Source organism: Chiloscyllium plagiosum, unplaced genomic scaffold, assembly GCF_037043375.1.
Source record: "Chiloscyllium plagiosum isolate Xiang-an unplaced genomic scaffold, Cpla_swu_hap1 HiC_scaffold_48, whole genome shotgun sequence".
Lineage (NCBI taxonomy): Eukaryota > Metazoa > Chordata > Chondrichthyes > Orectolobiformes > Hemiscylliidae > Chiloscyllium > Chiloscyllium plagiosum.
In genome coordinates, this window is record NW_028270186.1 from 25,659,726 (window position 1) to 25,675,856 (window position 16,131).

The window sequence follows — 16,131 nt, forward strand, 5'->3', positions numbered from 1 at the left end:
TGTTGGAGTCTAGAGAGAGTTTCAATGATCCTGATGATTGTGTCTGCAGGAAGTGTCTTTGCAAATCCTATCAAATCACATGGATTGGTGAAGGAGTGATTAAAGGCAGTGAGGAATTGACAGGGGTCAGGGGTGTGAGAGGTGGCAGTCTCAGGATTGCAGGATACTGCAGATACAGTCAGGTAGGTGGGTTACCTCAGGAAAGCTAGGAGGGGTAGGCAAGTACTGCAGGAATATCCAGTGGTTATCCCCAGCTCAAACAAGTGTACTGTTTTGGAAAATGTAGGGGGTAATAGACTTTCAGGGGAATATAGCACTGACTGCCAAGTTACTGCGACTGAGACTGGCTCTAACATAATGTAAGGTATACCCAGTTCCACGCAAACGATGGTGATAGGGGACACTCTAGTCAAGGGCACAGTCTGCCATTTCTGCAGCTGACAGTGAGACATCAGAATGGGGTGGTGCCTCCCTGATGCTAGGGTCAAGGATGCCTTGGAGAGGGTGCAGAATATTCTCAAAGGGGAGAATAGCCAGTGGGAGGACATTGTACATTGGTACCAATGGCATAGGAAGGGGAAAGCATGGGGTCCTGATGAGCAGGGAGAATTGCTAGTTCCACTCGGGAGGTATTAAACCAGTGAGGGAGTTGGGGTAAACCTAAAGAGATAGTGAGAAAAGAGGTATGTCCAAGGCTGGTACTGTTCAGATTAGACTGTCAAGGCAGGCAAGAGCAAGCCACAGAATAAAGTGGGACGGACCAGTTACACTGCATTTATTTCAGTGCAAGAGGCCTGACAGGTCAGGCAGGTGGGCTCAGGGTATGGTTTTGAACATGGCACTGGGATATTACAGCAATTACAGAGGCATCACTCAGGGATGGATAGGACTAGCAGCTTAATGTTCCAGGGTGTAGATGCGATAGAAAGGGGGCAACAGTACAGGGGGAGTGGCATCTTTGATTAGGGATAACATTACAGCTGGGCTTCGGGAGGATATTCCTGGGAGTACATCCAGGCAAGTTATTTGGGTGGTACTGAGAAATAAGAAAGGGATGACCATCTTAATGGGATTGTATTATAGACTCTCTCCCAATAGTCAGCGGGGAATTGAGACACAATTTTACCAGGAGACCTCAGTTATCTGTAAGAATATTATGGATGCAATGATAAGGAGTTTTAACTTTACCAACATAGACTTGGAGTGCTGTAGTGTTAAGGGTTTGGATGGAAAGGTATTTGTTCAGTGTGTACGAGAACGTTTCAGATTCAGTTTGTAGGATGTACCTACTAGAGAAGGAACAAAACCTGACCTGTTTTCTTTATTCATTCACAGGATGAGGCTGTCACTGGCTCGGCCAGCATTTATTGCTTCGTTTAACCAGAGGGCAGTTAAGAATCAACCACGTTGCTATAGGTCTGGAGTCACATGCAGACCAGACCAGGTAAGGATGGCATTTTCCTTCCCCTAAGGTCATGAGTGAACCAGATGGGATTTCCCAACAATTGACAATGGATTCATTGTCGTCACAAAATTAATTTTTCCAGATATTTATTGAATTCACGTTCCAAAATCTGCTGTGATGGGATTCAAACCCAGGTCCCCAGAACATTATCTGGGTCTCTGGATTAATTGTCTAGCGATAATTTCACTCCGTCATCGCTGCCTCTTAGGAAATGAGGCAGGGTGAGTGACCGAGGTATCAGTGGGGCAGCACATCATCACCAAAGATCCCACAGTATTGTGGCTTAGTGGTTAGCGCTGCTTCCTCAGCACCAGGGACCTGGGTTTGATTCCAGCCTCTGGCGACTCTGTGTTGGAGTTGGCACGTTCTCCCCAGTGTCTGTGAGGGTTTCCTTCGGGTGTTCCAGTTTGCTCCCACAGTCCAAAGATGTGTAGGTTAGTTGGATGAACCATGTTAAATTTCCCATAGTGTCCAGATGCAGTAGATGCGGTTTTGGGATGTGCGGAGAAATCTCTGCCTGATGTGAAAAGATCCTTTTCGTGTCTTGGACAGAGGTCAGAAGGAGGTGTGGCCGCATGTTTTACATATCCCGTGGCGGCAAGGGAGGGTCAAGGGTGTGGAGCATGGGTTGGTGGGAGGGGGTGGACCTAACAAGGGTGTTGCCGAGGGAATGGTCTCCGTGGAACACAGATAGGGGTGGAGAGGGAAATATGTCTGTGGTGGTGGGATCCGACTTCAGATAGCAGAAATAACAGAGGTTAATGCACTGTATCTGGAGATTAGTGGAGTGGAAGGTGAAGACTGCAGGGTTATAATCTTATTGTGGTTGAAGTGGTGGGATAAAGGTGGAGGTGCAGGAAGTGGAGGGTATGCATTGGAGGGCATTGTTGATCAAGTGAGAGGGAAATTGTGGTCCTTGAAGTCGGAGGTCTTTCTGGGATGTCCTGGGGTGGAATTGCTCCTCCTGTGAGCAGATATCGCAGAGGCAGAGGAATTGGGAGTACAGGATCACGCTTTTATACTTGAAGGAAATCAGGAGAGCAAAAAGAAGACATGAATAGCTTCAGGCACTGGTTTAAGTAGAATCCAAAGAGATTAAACAAATATATCACAGACAAAAGATTAACTCGACCAGAGAATAGGACCCCTTAAAGATCAACAAGGCTGTCTATGGAACCACAGGGAGTGGGAAAGATATGCAACTATTTCTTGCCATCTTTTACTGGAGAAGGATATGGAAGTTCAGGAGTTTGGAGAAATAAACAGAGATAACTTGAAAAGTGTCCATGTTACAGAGGAGGTGGTACTGGATGTCTTAAATCACATCAAGGTTGATAAAGCCCTGGAACCTGATCAGGTGTATCCCAAAACTTTCTGGAAAGCTAGAAGTGATTGTTGGGCCTCTCCTGAGATATTTGTATCGTTGGTAGCGACAGGTGAGGTGCCATTATTTTAAAAAGGTGGTAAGGAGAGGCCATGGAACAAGAGAACAGTGAGCCTGAAGTCAGTGGCAGGCAAGTTGTTGGAAGGATTTCTGAGGGACAGGATATCCATCTATTTGGAAACATAAGGAATGATTAGGGAGTGTCGATGTGGCTTTGTACGTGCACAATCATGTCTCACTAACTGGACTGAATGTTTTGAAGTGACAAAGAAAATTGATGAAGCCAGGGCGGTGAACGTTGTTTATATGGACATTCAACAAGGTTCCACAAAGCAGACTGGTTAGCAGGGTTAGATAACATGGCATGCAGGGAGAGCAAGCCATTTGGATACAAAACTGGCTTGAAGGTAGGATACAGAGGGTGGTGATGGAGGGTTGCTTTGCGGACTGGAGGCCTGTGAGCAGCAGTGTGTTGCAAGGATCGATATTGGGTCCTTAAATAATTGACTTGGATGTGAATGTGTAAGGTATGGTCAGTAGGTTTACAGAAGACACCAAAATTGGAGGTATAGTGGACAGTGAAGAAGGTTAGTTCAGAATTCAACAGGATCTTGATCAGATGGGCCAATGACGCAAGGAATGGCAGATGGAGTTCAATTTAGACAAATGTGAGCTGTTGGATTTCGGAAAGGCAAATCAGGGCAGGACCTGTACACTTAATGGTAAAGTCCTGGGGAGTGTTGCTGAATAAAGAGACCTTGGAGTCCAGGTTCATAGTTCCTTGAAAGTCGAGTCACAGGTAGGCGGGGTAGTGAATGCAGTGTTTGGTACACTCCCCGTTATTGGTCAATGCATTGAATGCAGCTGTTGTGACGTCATATTGTGGTTGTACAGGACATTGATTAATGCTCTTCTGGGATTCTGTTTTCAGTTCCAATCTCCCTGTTCTCGGAATGATGTTGTGAAACTTCAAAGGTTTCAGAAAAGGTTGGCAAGGACTTTGCCAGGGTTGGACGGGTTGAGCTATTGGGAAATGCTGAATAGGCTGGGACTATTTTCCCTGGAGAGTTAGAGACTGAGAGGTGACCTTATAAATGTTTATAAAATCATGATGGACCTGGATAAGGTGAGCAGTCAGGGACTTTTTCCTGGGTTCTGTGGGTTCAGAACTAGAGGACACAGGCTTAAGATGAGAGGGAAAAGATTTAAAAGGGATCATTTTTCTCAATGAACAGAGTTATCAGAATCTGGAACATTCCACCTGAAAAGGTGCTAGGATTTGAGTCCATAAGGAGTTTACAGGTTAACATTATGAATTGGGTGATTGGGACTAAATCTGACAGTTCCTACAAAGAAACGAAGTGCAATTTGGATCATTCTGTGCTCCCTCTCAGGCCAAAAAAGACCCTGAGCTCCCGGTTGCCTGCCCCTTTAACACGCGAGCGTGTTCCCTGGCCAACATCTGTCTCATGCTTAGGTGCAGTGTTCCAGTGAAGCTTGATGCAAGCTGGCAGAACACTCCAGAACATACCAAATGGACCATATTTCAAGGACTGCAATTTCCGCTCTCATGTGGTCAACCCCAATGCCCTCCAGTGTATCTCCTCCACTTGCGACACCACTGCCCTTGAACCCCACCCCTCCAACCCTTAACTCACACACATTGTTATCACATTGCCTGCCATTACACACTACCCACGATTAACCACTAATTGTCTCCGTTGACAGCTATCCCCCACCTACATCACTCAACGATTGGAGCTGCCAAGGACACAAACCCCTGGAATATCCTCCCTAACCCCCTCTGTCCTCCTTTAAGATTGTTGGGCCTCTCCTGAGATATTTGTATCATTGATAGCGACAGGTGAGGTGCCATTATTTTTAAAAAGGTGGGAAGGAGAAGCCATGGAACAAGAGAACAGTGAGCCTGAAGTCAGTGGCAGGCAAGTTGTTGGAAGGGATTCTAAAGGACAGGATAAACGTGTATTCGGAAATGATTAGGGAGAGTTAAAGTGGCTTTGTTTGTGCAAAATCGTGTCTCACTAACTTGAGTGTGTTTTTTTTCTTGAAGAAGTGACAAAGATGATTGATGATGGCAGCCTGTGAACGTTGTCTCCATGGGCATTGAACAAGGTTCCACAAAGCAGACTGGTTAGCAAGGTTAGATAACATGGAATGCTGGGAGAATGAGCCATTTAGATACAAAACTGGCTTGAAGGTAGGAGACAGAGAGTGGTGATGTAGGGTTGTTTTGTGGACTGGAGGCCTGTGAGCAGCAGTGTGCTGCAGCAATGGATATTGGGGCCTTCAATAAATGACTTGGATGTGAATATATGAGATATGGTCAGAAGGCACTAAAATCGGTGGTGTAGTGGGCAGTGTAGAAAGTTAGTTCAGAATACAACAGGATCCTGTTCAGATGGGCCATTGGAACGAAAAATGGCAGACTGAGTTCAATTTAGATAAATGTGAGCTATTGTATTTTGGAAAGGCAAATCAGGGCAGGACTTCTACACTTAATGGTAAAGTCCTTCGCAGTGTTGCTGAACAAACAGACCATGGAGTTCAGATTCATTGTTCGTCGAAAGTAGAGTCGCAGATAGGCAGACTAGTGAAGGTGGTGTTTGGTATGCTTATATTTATTGGTCGATGCATTGAATACAGAAGCTGGGACATCATATTGTGGCTGGACAGGACATTGATTAAGCCATTTCAGGAATTCTGTTTTAAGTTCAAAATCCCCTGTTCTGGGAAGGATGTTCTGAATCTTGAAAGAGTTCAGACAAGATTGACAAAGACTTTGCCAGGGTTGGAGGATTTGGGCTACAGGGAGAGGCTGGGGTTAATTTCCCTGGAGAGTCAAAGACAGAGGTGACTTTATGGAGATTTATAAATCATGAGGGGCATGGATACGGTGAACAGCCAGGGTCTTCCCCCCAGGTGAGGTGGGTCCAAAACAAGAGCACATGGGCTTAAGTTGAGAGGGCAAAGATTTAAAAGGGATCTAAGGGGCAACGTTTTCAAGCTGAGTGTGGTGTGTGTGTGGAATGAGCTGCCAGATGAAGTAGTGGAGACTGATACAATTACAACATTTGAAAGGCATCCATGAATGGGATGGGTTTTGAGGGATAGGGCCCAATAGCTGGCAAATGGGACTCCAGTAGTTTAGGATTCCGAGTCGGCATGAACGAATTGGACCGAAGGTCTGTTTCTGTGCTGTCCATCTCTATGACACTAATAAATTAAGATGCGTTCCTCTTTTGTGGAGAGCTAGCAGAAGCACAGATAATTGTCCTTGGAGCTGAGACGGTTAAGCAGTGATTTGGACCAGGTGCAGATTTGTTTCCAAACAATTAATTTGCAGAGAGAGAGGAATTGTTAGCACGATCACAATTTTTTGGATCTACTTTCAGGTAACTGGCAAATAATGCAGAGTGAAAATGGGAACATTATTTCACTCAGTAAGTTCTGCGCACCTGGAATAGGCTGAACAGCAGCTGGACACAGATTCAGCAGGTGTTCTCAAACAGATTTATAATTTTACTTTTTAAGGAAGGACTTAGTGGGCTTTGGGCAAGTGAGAGGGGAGTTGGGATAGATTTGCAGCATCTCCAGAGGGAGAGAGTACAGTCCCAATGGGCTGAATAGCCCCCAGCCCCTGTGCTCTGTGATACTGCCCCATTCACTGTGAATGATGAAGCTCATCACAGGGCAGAGAGAGAGAGGATCCCACCACTTACCTCACAATGGGGCCCGGCTGATTGATCTCAAACAAGTACACTGTTTCGGAAAGCGTCGGAGGTCACCCTCTCAGGAGCATATCGCACTGACAAGCAAGGTACTGGTACAGAGACTGGCTCCAATGTAATGTGAGGTATATGAGGTTCCTGGTGATCGATGGTGATAGGAGATTCTCTGGTATAGGGCACAGACTGCCGTTTCTGCAGCTGACAGTGAGACATCAGAATGGGTGGTACCTCCCTGGTGCCAGGGACAAGGATGTCTCGGAGAGGGAGCAGAGTATTCTCAAAAGGGAGTATGATCAGTGGGAGCTCATTATACATTAGTACCAATGACATCGGAAGAGGAAAGGATGAGGTTCTGACGAGAGAATATAGCAAATTATCCTGGAGGATAAAAAGTAGGTCTTCGTGGGTAGTAATATCTGGATTACTCTTTGTGCCGCATGCTAGTGAGAGTAGGAACAGCAGGATAGAGCAGATGAATGTGTGGCTAAGGATCTGGTGCAGGGGAGAAGGATTGCCATGTTTGGATCATTGGAATCTCTGCTGGGGTAGAATTGACGTGCATAAGAAGGATGGATTGTACCTGAATTGGAAGGTGTCTAATACCCAGGCAGGGAGATTTGCTAGTGCTACTCAGGAGGCATTAAACCAGTGAGGGAGTGGGGGGTAAACCTAAAGAGATAGTGAGAGAAGAGGTATGTCTGAGGCTGGTACAGTTGAGAAGTTAGACAGTCAAGGCAGGTAAGGGCAAGGCACAGAACGAGGTGGGACAGAGCAGTTTCACCTCATTTATTTCAGTGCAAGAGGCCCTGCAAGAGGGAAGGCAGATGAGCTGAGGATATGGTTTTGAACATGGGACTGGGATATCATGGATATTACAGAAACGTGGCTCAGTGATGGATAGGACTGGCAGCTTAATGTTCTAGGGTGCAATGGGAAGGATAGAAAGGGGGACGAGAGGAGGCAGAATGGCGTTTTGGATTAGGGATACCTTTATGGTTGTGCTCAGGGAGGATATTGGGAGTATTTCCAGTGAAGTTACTTGGATAGAATTGGGAAATAAGAAAGGGATGATCACCTTGTTGTGGTTGTCTGCTTGGGTTTCATCTGGTTGCTCTGGTTTCCTCCCACAGTCCAAAGATGTGTAGGATGGGTGGGTTATCCAGGCTGAATTGCCCATAGTGTTCAGGGATGTGCTGACCAGGTGGATTGCTGATTGGAATTGCAACATTATAGGGGTAGGGTAGAAGGCTCTGATGTTCAGTGTGGATGTGATGGGCTGAATGGCCCGCTTCCACGCTGTCTGGATTCTCTGATAATTCTACTAGCTTTAAAATAGTTACAGAAAATAATAGACCAGATCTAATAGGTAGCCTTCTAAATTGGACAATTTCGATGGCACAAGGTAAGAACTTGCAAAATTTGTTTGTGGGAGGTTATTTCCAGGGAAAGGGATGGCTGGACAAAAGAGTAACCAGGCAGAGAATAGCAACCCTCAAAAATCAGTAAGGCTGTCTATGGAACCGCAGGCGGTGGGAGAGATTCTGTAAGTATTTCACATCAGTTTTTACTGAAAAATGATATGGAAGCTAGAGAGTTTGGAGAAATAAATAGTGATAATTTGGCAATTGTTCATATTTCAGTGGAGGAGCTACTGGATGTCTTAAAAAGCAGAAAGGTGGATAAATCCCAGGAATCTGAGCAGGTGTATCCCAGAACTTTGTGGGAAGCCAGGGAAGTGATTGCTGGGCCCCTCGCTGAGATATTAGTATCATCAATTGCCACAGACAAGGTGCTGAAAGATGGGTGCCATTATTTGAGAAAGTTAAAAATCACACACCAGGTTATAGTCAAACAGGTTTATTTGGAAGTGTGCTTCCAATTAAACCGGTTGGACTATAACCTGGTGTTGTGTGATTTCTAACTTTGTACACCCCAGTCCAACACTGGCATCTCCAAATCATTATTTGAGAAAGGTAGTAAGGAAAAGCCAGGGAACTATAGACCGGTGAGCCTGAAGTCAGTGGCAGGCAAGTTGTTGGAAGGGATTCTCAGGGACAGAATTTACATGTCATTGGAAAGGCAAGAAAAGATTAGGGATAGTCAGCATGGCTTTGTGCATGGAAGTCATTAACTTGGACTTGAGAAAGACACAAGGTTCCACATAACAGGCTGGTTAGCAAGTTCAACACCGTAGAATACAGGCGGAACTAGCTATTTGGATACAAAATTGTTTGGAAGATCAAAGAGTCATAGATGTACAACACAGAAGCAGAGACCCTTCGGTCCAACCAGTACATGCTGACCAGATATCCCAACGCAATGTAGTCCCACCTGCCTGCACCCGGCCCTTATCCTTCCTATTCATATACCCAATAAGATGCCTTATAAATGTTGCATTCGTCCAACCTCCACCACTTCCTCTGGCAACTCATTCCATACACGTACCACCCTCTGTGAAAACGTTGCCCCACAAGTCTCTTTAAAGTCTTTCCCCTCTCACCCTAAACCTATGCCCTCTAGTGCTGGGATCCACCACCCCAGGGAAGAGACTTTGTCTATTTATCCTATCCATGCCCCTCATGATTTTATATACCTCTATAAGCTCACCTCTCAGCTTCCGACGCTCCAGGGAAAATAGCCCCAGTCTATTCAAAATCTATTCAACCCCCAGCTGAGCTCAAATCCTCCAATCCTGGTAACTTTCTTGTAAATCTTTTCTGAACCCTTTCAAGTTTCACAACATCCTTCCGATAGGAAGGAGACCAGATTTGTACGCAATATTCCAATAGTGGCCTCACCAATGCCCTGTACAGCCACAACATGACCTCCCAACTCCTGTACTTAATGTTCTAACCATATGCCGCCTTCACTATCCTATCTACCTGTGGCTACACTTTCAAGGAGCTATGAACCCGCACTCCAAGGTCTCTTTGTTCAGTAACACTCCTCAGGACCTTACCATTAAGCGTATAAGTCCTGCTAAGATTTGATTTCCCCAAATGCCACTCCTCAGCCCATTCACTCATCTGATCAAGATCCCGTTGTACTCTGAGGTAATTGTTTTCACTGTCCACTACACCTCCAACTTTGGTGTCATCTCACTAACTATGCCTGCTATGTTCACATCCAAGTCATTCATATAAATGACGAAAAGTAGTGGATCCAGCACTGACCCTTGTGGCACTCCACTGGTCACAGGCCTCCAGTCAGAAAATCAACCCTCCACCACCACCCTCTGTCTTCTGCCTTTGAGCCAGTTCTGGATCCCAATTGGCTAGTTCTCCCTGTATTCCATGAGCTCTAACCTTGCTGAGCAGTCAGTGTCTTGGTGGAGGGTGCTTTTAGGACTGGAAGCCTGTGGTGAGCAAAATGCTGTCAGGCTGGGTGCTGGGTCCACTGCTTTTTGTCATTTATATCAGTGATTTCCATGTGAATATAACAGCTATGGTTAGTAGGTTTACAGTAGACACCAAAATTTGAGGTGCAGTGGACGGTAAATGTTAGAAACGAAAATCACTTCTCAATAATCGCTCTAGACAAATTCAGGAAAACAAAGTTTTATTAACAAGTCAAGTCTGCAGAGTTGGGCACCCTTGAAGAAAAGGCGCGCTGAGGCTTACAAAGTCTCCCATTACATGCAGCACAAGTCCCTCCTCTCCTTGGCTCCAACAAGCCATGAGGTTCACATTCTTAAAAACATCATTATTCTTATCACAAAGTCTGCAACAAAAGGCTCCAGAGTCTCCAAAGTTGTTGTTTTTCTCACCCTGTAGTCTTATCAGTCAAAGGCTTTAATCTGTAACAGATGTCTCTCGAGTCGTTCCCCCATCCTGGAGTCTTATCAGTCAAGGACTCATCCTTCCCGCCTGTGTTAATGGTTTCATCAATCAAGGGCCTGTTTGTTTTTACTCTGCTCACAAATTGTCAGCATTCTGCACAATTTAAACTATTCTACTTTTGAGTATATAAAATGTTCTAGAAAAGAAACAAAAGTTTTGTCTTTTATTATAGACCAGTCTGTGGTCCAGGCACATCTTAAAGTTTAAACCGAAATTACCTCTCACAGTAAAGTTACCTCCGAGTACAATGAGACTCCGATCAAATGGGCTGAGGAGTGGCAGATGAAGTTTAATTTTGATAAATGTGAGGTTCTGCATTTTGGAAAAGCAAATCAGGGCCGGACTTCTACACTTAATGGGAAGGTCCTGGGCAGTGTTGCTGAACTAAGAGATCTTGGAGTGCAGGTTCATAGTTCCTTGAAAGTGGAATCATAGATAGGCAGGGTAGTGAAGAAGGTGTTTAGTATTCTTGCCTTTATCGGTCAGTGCATTGAGTACAGGAGTTGTGACGTCATTTTGCGGCTGTACAGGACATTGATTCAGTCACTTCTGGAATTCTGCTTTCAGTCCGGGTCTCCCCACTATCGGAATGATATTGTGAAACTTGAAAGGATTCAGAAAAGATGTGCAAAGATGTTTCCAGGGTTGAGGGATTGAGCTATAGGGAGAGGCTGAACAGGCTCAGGCTGTTTTCACTGGAGAATCGGATGCTGAGGGGTGACCATAGAGGTTGATAAAATCATGAGGGGCATGGATAAGGTAAACAGTTAGGGTCTTATTCCTGTTTAGGTGAGTCCAAAACTAGAAAGCACAGGCGTGAGGGAAAAGATTGAAAAGGGATATTAGGGGCAAAGTTTCAAGCTGAACGTGATATGTGTATGGAATAAGCTGCCAGAGAAAGTGTGGACGCTGGTATAGTTACAACATTTAAAAGGCATCTCATTGGATATGTGATTGGGAAAGGTTTAGAAGGCTATGGGCCAAGTGCTGGCATATGGGACGAGATTAATTTAGGATATCTGGTCGGCATGGACAATTTGGACAAAAGGGTTTGTTTCTGTGTTGTACATCTCTATGGCACTAATAAATTAAAATTAAGATGGGTTTCTCTTTTATGGAGAGTTAGCAGAAGGTCAGACAATTCTCCTTGGAGCTGAGAAGGTTAAGCAATGATTTCGACCAGGAGTTGATTTGTTTCCAGGATATTTCATTTATAGAGAGAAAGAGTGAGAAATGTTTAACGTCACAATTTTTAGTAACTACTTTCAGGTAACTGGCAAATTATGCAGGTTAAAAATGTGAAGATTATTTTACTCACTAAGTTCTGAGCATCTGGAACAGTTTGAAAGACAGCTGAATGCAGATTCAGTAGCTATTGTCAAAACAAATTTGAAATTTAACTTTTTAAGGAAGGATTTGGAAGGCGATGTCCAAATGGGAGTTGAGTTGGAACTGACTGGTACCATCTCCAGAGGGAGAGAGTACAGCCCCAATGGGCTGAATAGCACCCAGCCCCTGTGCTCTGTGATACTGCCTCATTCACTGTGAATGATGAAGCTCATCACAGGACAGAGCTGTAGAGATGTACAGCATGAAAATACACCCTTTGGTTAAACTGGTCCATGCTGACCAGATATCCCAACCTAATCTAAGTCCCATTTGCCAACACTTGGCTCATATCACTCTGCACCCTTCCTATTCATATACCCATCCAGATGCCAAATGGTATAATTGTACCAACATCCTCCACTTCCCGACAGAAGATTCCATACACGCACCAACCTCGGTGGGAAAAAAATTGCCCCTCTGATCCATTTTAAATTCTTCCCCTCTCATGTTAAACCTATGCTCTCTCATTCTGGACTCACCCACCCCAGGGAAACGACCTTGTCTATTTATCCTACCCATGCCCCTCATGATTTTATAAACCTCTATGAGGTCACCCCTCAGCCTCTGATGCACCTGGGAGGATCCCACCACTCAGGTCACAATGGGGCCTGGCTGATTGACACAGCTTCAGACCAATCGGAGAGTTGGCATGATCCTCCAGCCAATGGGAGTGAATGAGGGGTGGGTCCAGCAGGCCAACACATGACCATCAGCTTTGCAGGCGCAGTGTCACTGTGAGGGGAGACTCAGTGAGTGTGAAGGGAGTGGGAGAGACAGCAGAGACTGGGAGAGAGATGGAGTTTGTGTGGACTGGGAGGGTTGATAAACACTGTTTCAGTCTGCTAGAACTGAATTAGATTCTCCGGGTAAATTGAAAGAACTGTGGATGCTGTAAATCACACACAACAACTGAAAGTACTGGAAAAGCTCAGCAGATCTGGCAGCATCTGTGAAGTGAAATCGGTTCGCATTTTGGATTCGGTGACATCCTCAGGAACTGATGCTACTGAGAAAAAAATGTTGGTTTTTATGCAGAAGGTAGGGGTTAAGGAGTAAATGATAGGGGAGGATAGAGTCCAAAGAGAGAGATAGGAGCAGTTGGACAAAGGAGTGGATAACGATCTGAGGGGGAGGGTGAATAGCTGTTTATGGGGACTGTTAGTGGCTAACCATAGGTAGTGTGTAATGCCAGGCTATGTAATAAAAAGGCCTGGTGTGTGGGGTAAGGGGCAAAGACACTAGGACGTGGGAGAGTTCAGGACCTAAAATTATTGAATTTGATGTTGAAGCCAGAGGATTGTAGGGTCCCTGACTGGGAGATGAGGTGTTGTTCTTCCAGCTTGTGTTAAAGTGTGGCGCTGGAAAAGCACAGCAGGTCAGGCAGCATCCAAGGAGCAGGAGAATTGACATATTGGGCATGTAAGCACTTCATCAGAAATGTGGGAGTTGGGGGAAGAGGGCTGAGAGATAAATAGGGAGGGGTGTTTGGGGTTGGGGGGAAGGGAGCTACGAAGAGACTAGGTAGATGTAGATGGGGTAGTGGTGAGAGGGTGGAATGGATAATTGTGAAGGAAGGTGGACAGGTGGGACAGTTCAGGAGGCCAGTGCCGAGTTGGAGGGTTGAATCTGTGATAAGGTGGGGGAGAGGAGATGAGGAAACCTTGATGCCGTGTGGTTGAAAGGTTCCAAGGTCGAGGATGAGGTGTTCTTCCTCCAGGCGTGGGGTGGCTCGGATTTGGGGGTGGAGGACACCCAGGACTTGCATGTCCTTGGCAGCGTGGCGGCGGAGGTGATGTAGCTGAAGTGGTCGGCCACAAGGTGGTGGGGTTGGTTGGTGCATGTGCCCCAGAAATATTCCCTGAAATATTCCACAATTTGGCGTCCTGACTCCCCAGTGTAGAGGAGACCACATTGAGAGCAAAGGACACAATAGTTGAGGTGTTTGGGTGGGCAGGGAAATTTCTGCTGGATGTGGGAGGATCCTTTGGTGCCTTGGATGGAGGTGTGGGCACAGGTTTTACACTACTTGCAGTGGCAAGCAAAGGTGCTGGGAGTGGAGGATGGGTTGGTGGGGAGCGTGGACCTAACGAGGAAGTCACAGAGGGAATGGTCTCTGTGGAATGCTGAAAGGGGAGGGGAGGGAAACATATTTCTGGTGGGGTCTGATTGTAGGTGGTGGAAATGGCAGAGGATGATGTGTTGTATCTGGGTGGAAGGTGAGGAGTGGGGGGATCCCATCCTTATTGGGGTTGGAAGGGTGGGGTTCAAAGGCAGTGGTGTGAGAAGCGGAGGAGATACACTGGAAGGCATTGTTGACCACATGGGAGGGGAAATTGCAGTCCTTGAAATAGGAGAGCATTTGGTATGTTCTGGAGTGTTCTGCCAGTTTGTATCAAGCTTCACTGGAACACCGCAGTAAGCATGAGACAGAGATGTTGGACAGGGAACAGTCTTGTGTGTTAAAGTGACAGGCAACTTGAAGCTCCGGGACCTTTTTGCAGGCACAATGTAGATCATCAGTCACCATTTCCACCACCGCCACTCAGATGCTACCAGGTTCCTGTCTCCTCCACTAACAGCTTTCCACCCTTCCACCAGATCGTTATTCACTCCTTTGTCTTTCCAAATGTTCCTGTCTCTCTTTGCACTCTATCCCTACCTATTATTTACCCTTTAACCCCTATCTCCTGTAGTCCAAAGATGTGCAGGTTCAGTGAATTGGCCCAGCTAAATTTCCCGTAGTGTTCAGGGATGTGCATTAGTCCGGGGAAATGGAGAGTAATAGGGAGGGGAATGGGTCTGAGTGAGATGAACTTCGGAAGGTGGGTGTGTAATTGTTGGGCCGAAGAGCCCGTTTCCACGCTATAGGGATTCTACTTTTCCCAGCTGTTTTCGGTTCTGATGAAAGGTCACAGAACCCGTGATGACCCTTGGTGTTTGCAGGAGGCGGAAAGGGGAGAGTGGCAGCAGAAACCGGATGAGATGTATCAGTGTAGACTGGGAGGGTTTAGTCATACTCTGTGCAGGTCGTTAATCTGAATTAGAAAATCCTGGTCCCACATTTGCAGCAAAGGGGAAGATGGCTTGGGCCTCAGGCAGTGAGAGGTCCTGGGTTATGGCCGCCATCTTTATTTGGGGCAAGGTACAGCAAGGCGCATGCACATGTCCTCTTTTGGGGGGGGGGGGGAGCGGGGTGATTTCAAGAGGAGTGTTTACACATCAAACACATACCAAGAGAAGTGTTCGCCTTCACTATTCATCTTGCACTGATTGTGAGCTTTGTTTTGCGAGTTCATTTTCTAGGATATTAATTGAGAATAATTGAGACTGGGATCTCAAAAACAAGTTTCTACAGTCAGCGGAGTCATCAGGATCTGAATATCATTGGCATTTAACTATGGAACGAGAAAGGTTTGTTCAGTCTGGGAAAATATCACCAGTAGTTTTGTCAAGCAAAAAGCAGAAAGATGTTCAAGTTCATGGTCAGATCACCCTTTGGGTATGTGTTCAATTCTTGGCCCTGCAGCTGTGGAAGGAGGTATTGGCCTGAGAGAGAGCACAGATTTATCCAAATGCCAGATTTAGTCCCAGTCACCCACTTCATGATGTTAACTGTAAACTCCCTACTTCCAATTCCCTGCAAGCTTCTCATTGAATTTCCTTGTGGACTCAAATTCCAGCACCATTTCAGGTGGAACATTCCAGATTCTGACAACTGTCTGTTCATCCAGAAACTGCTGAAGTCCATGTTGACTCTGGGGTTACAAAGGGCTGAACTGAAAGATGAGATGCTGTTCCTGAGCTCCCATTGAGATGCGTTAGAACAGTACAGGAGGCTGAGGGCAGTGTAGATATGAGCAGACATTGAAAATGACAGGGCTGTACTGAGAGTGCTGCTTGGCTCAATGAGAGTGTTTTGGAGTTGGGTGTAAACAGAGTGAGGTGAGACTGGGAGAAGGTGAAGCTGAAACTCAAGTTTAGTTCAGGCCATTCAGTAATTCACGTGGTCCCAATGGGAACAGCCAATTTCTCAGTGATACCTGCGGAGTATTTAAGTTTTTAAAGTATGACATATCTGCTGAAGTAAAGGTTTTTTTTATTATAATGTACATGTTTGAAGTGAAGGAAGGTTGCTCACTCGTTTAAATTTTCTTAATGGGAGTAACGAGATGAATGTAGAGAGATGTTGTGATAGGAGACCTCAGACCCGTGGTGTGGTCCTCTTGTACAATGTGGGAAATAAGGGACGCTTCCAGTGTGCCTGGCGGCTATGTGTGCTGCAAGTGTGTTCATCTGCAGTTACTG

The 16,131-nt window shown here is 45.8% G+C and overlaps 1 long non-coding RNA gene across 1 annotated transcript in view; it reads left to right on the forward strand.

Moving 5' to 3' along the window:
* Positions 1-15,231, forward strand: part of LOC148135760 (uncharacterized) — a 34,308-nt gene extending 19,077 nt beyond the window's left edge. The window contains exons 4-5 of the long non-coding RNA XR_015754879.1: positions 1,336-1,444; positions 15,130-15,231. This is a non-coding gene — a long non-coding RNA (uncharacterized LOC148135760). The remainder of the gene's footprint in view (positions 1-1,335; positions 1,445-15,129) is intronic.
* Positions 15,232-16,131: the final 900 nt, after the last annotated feature.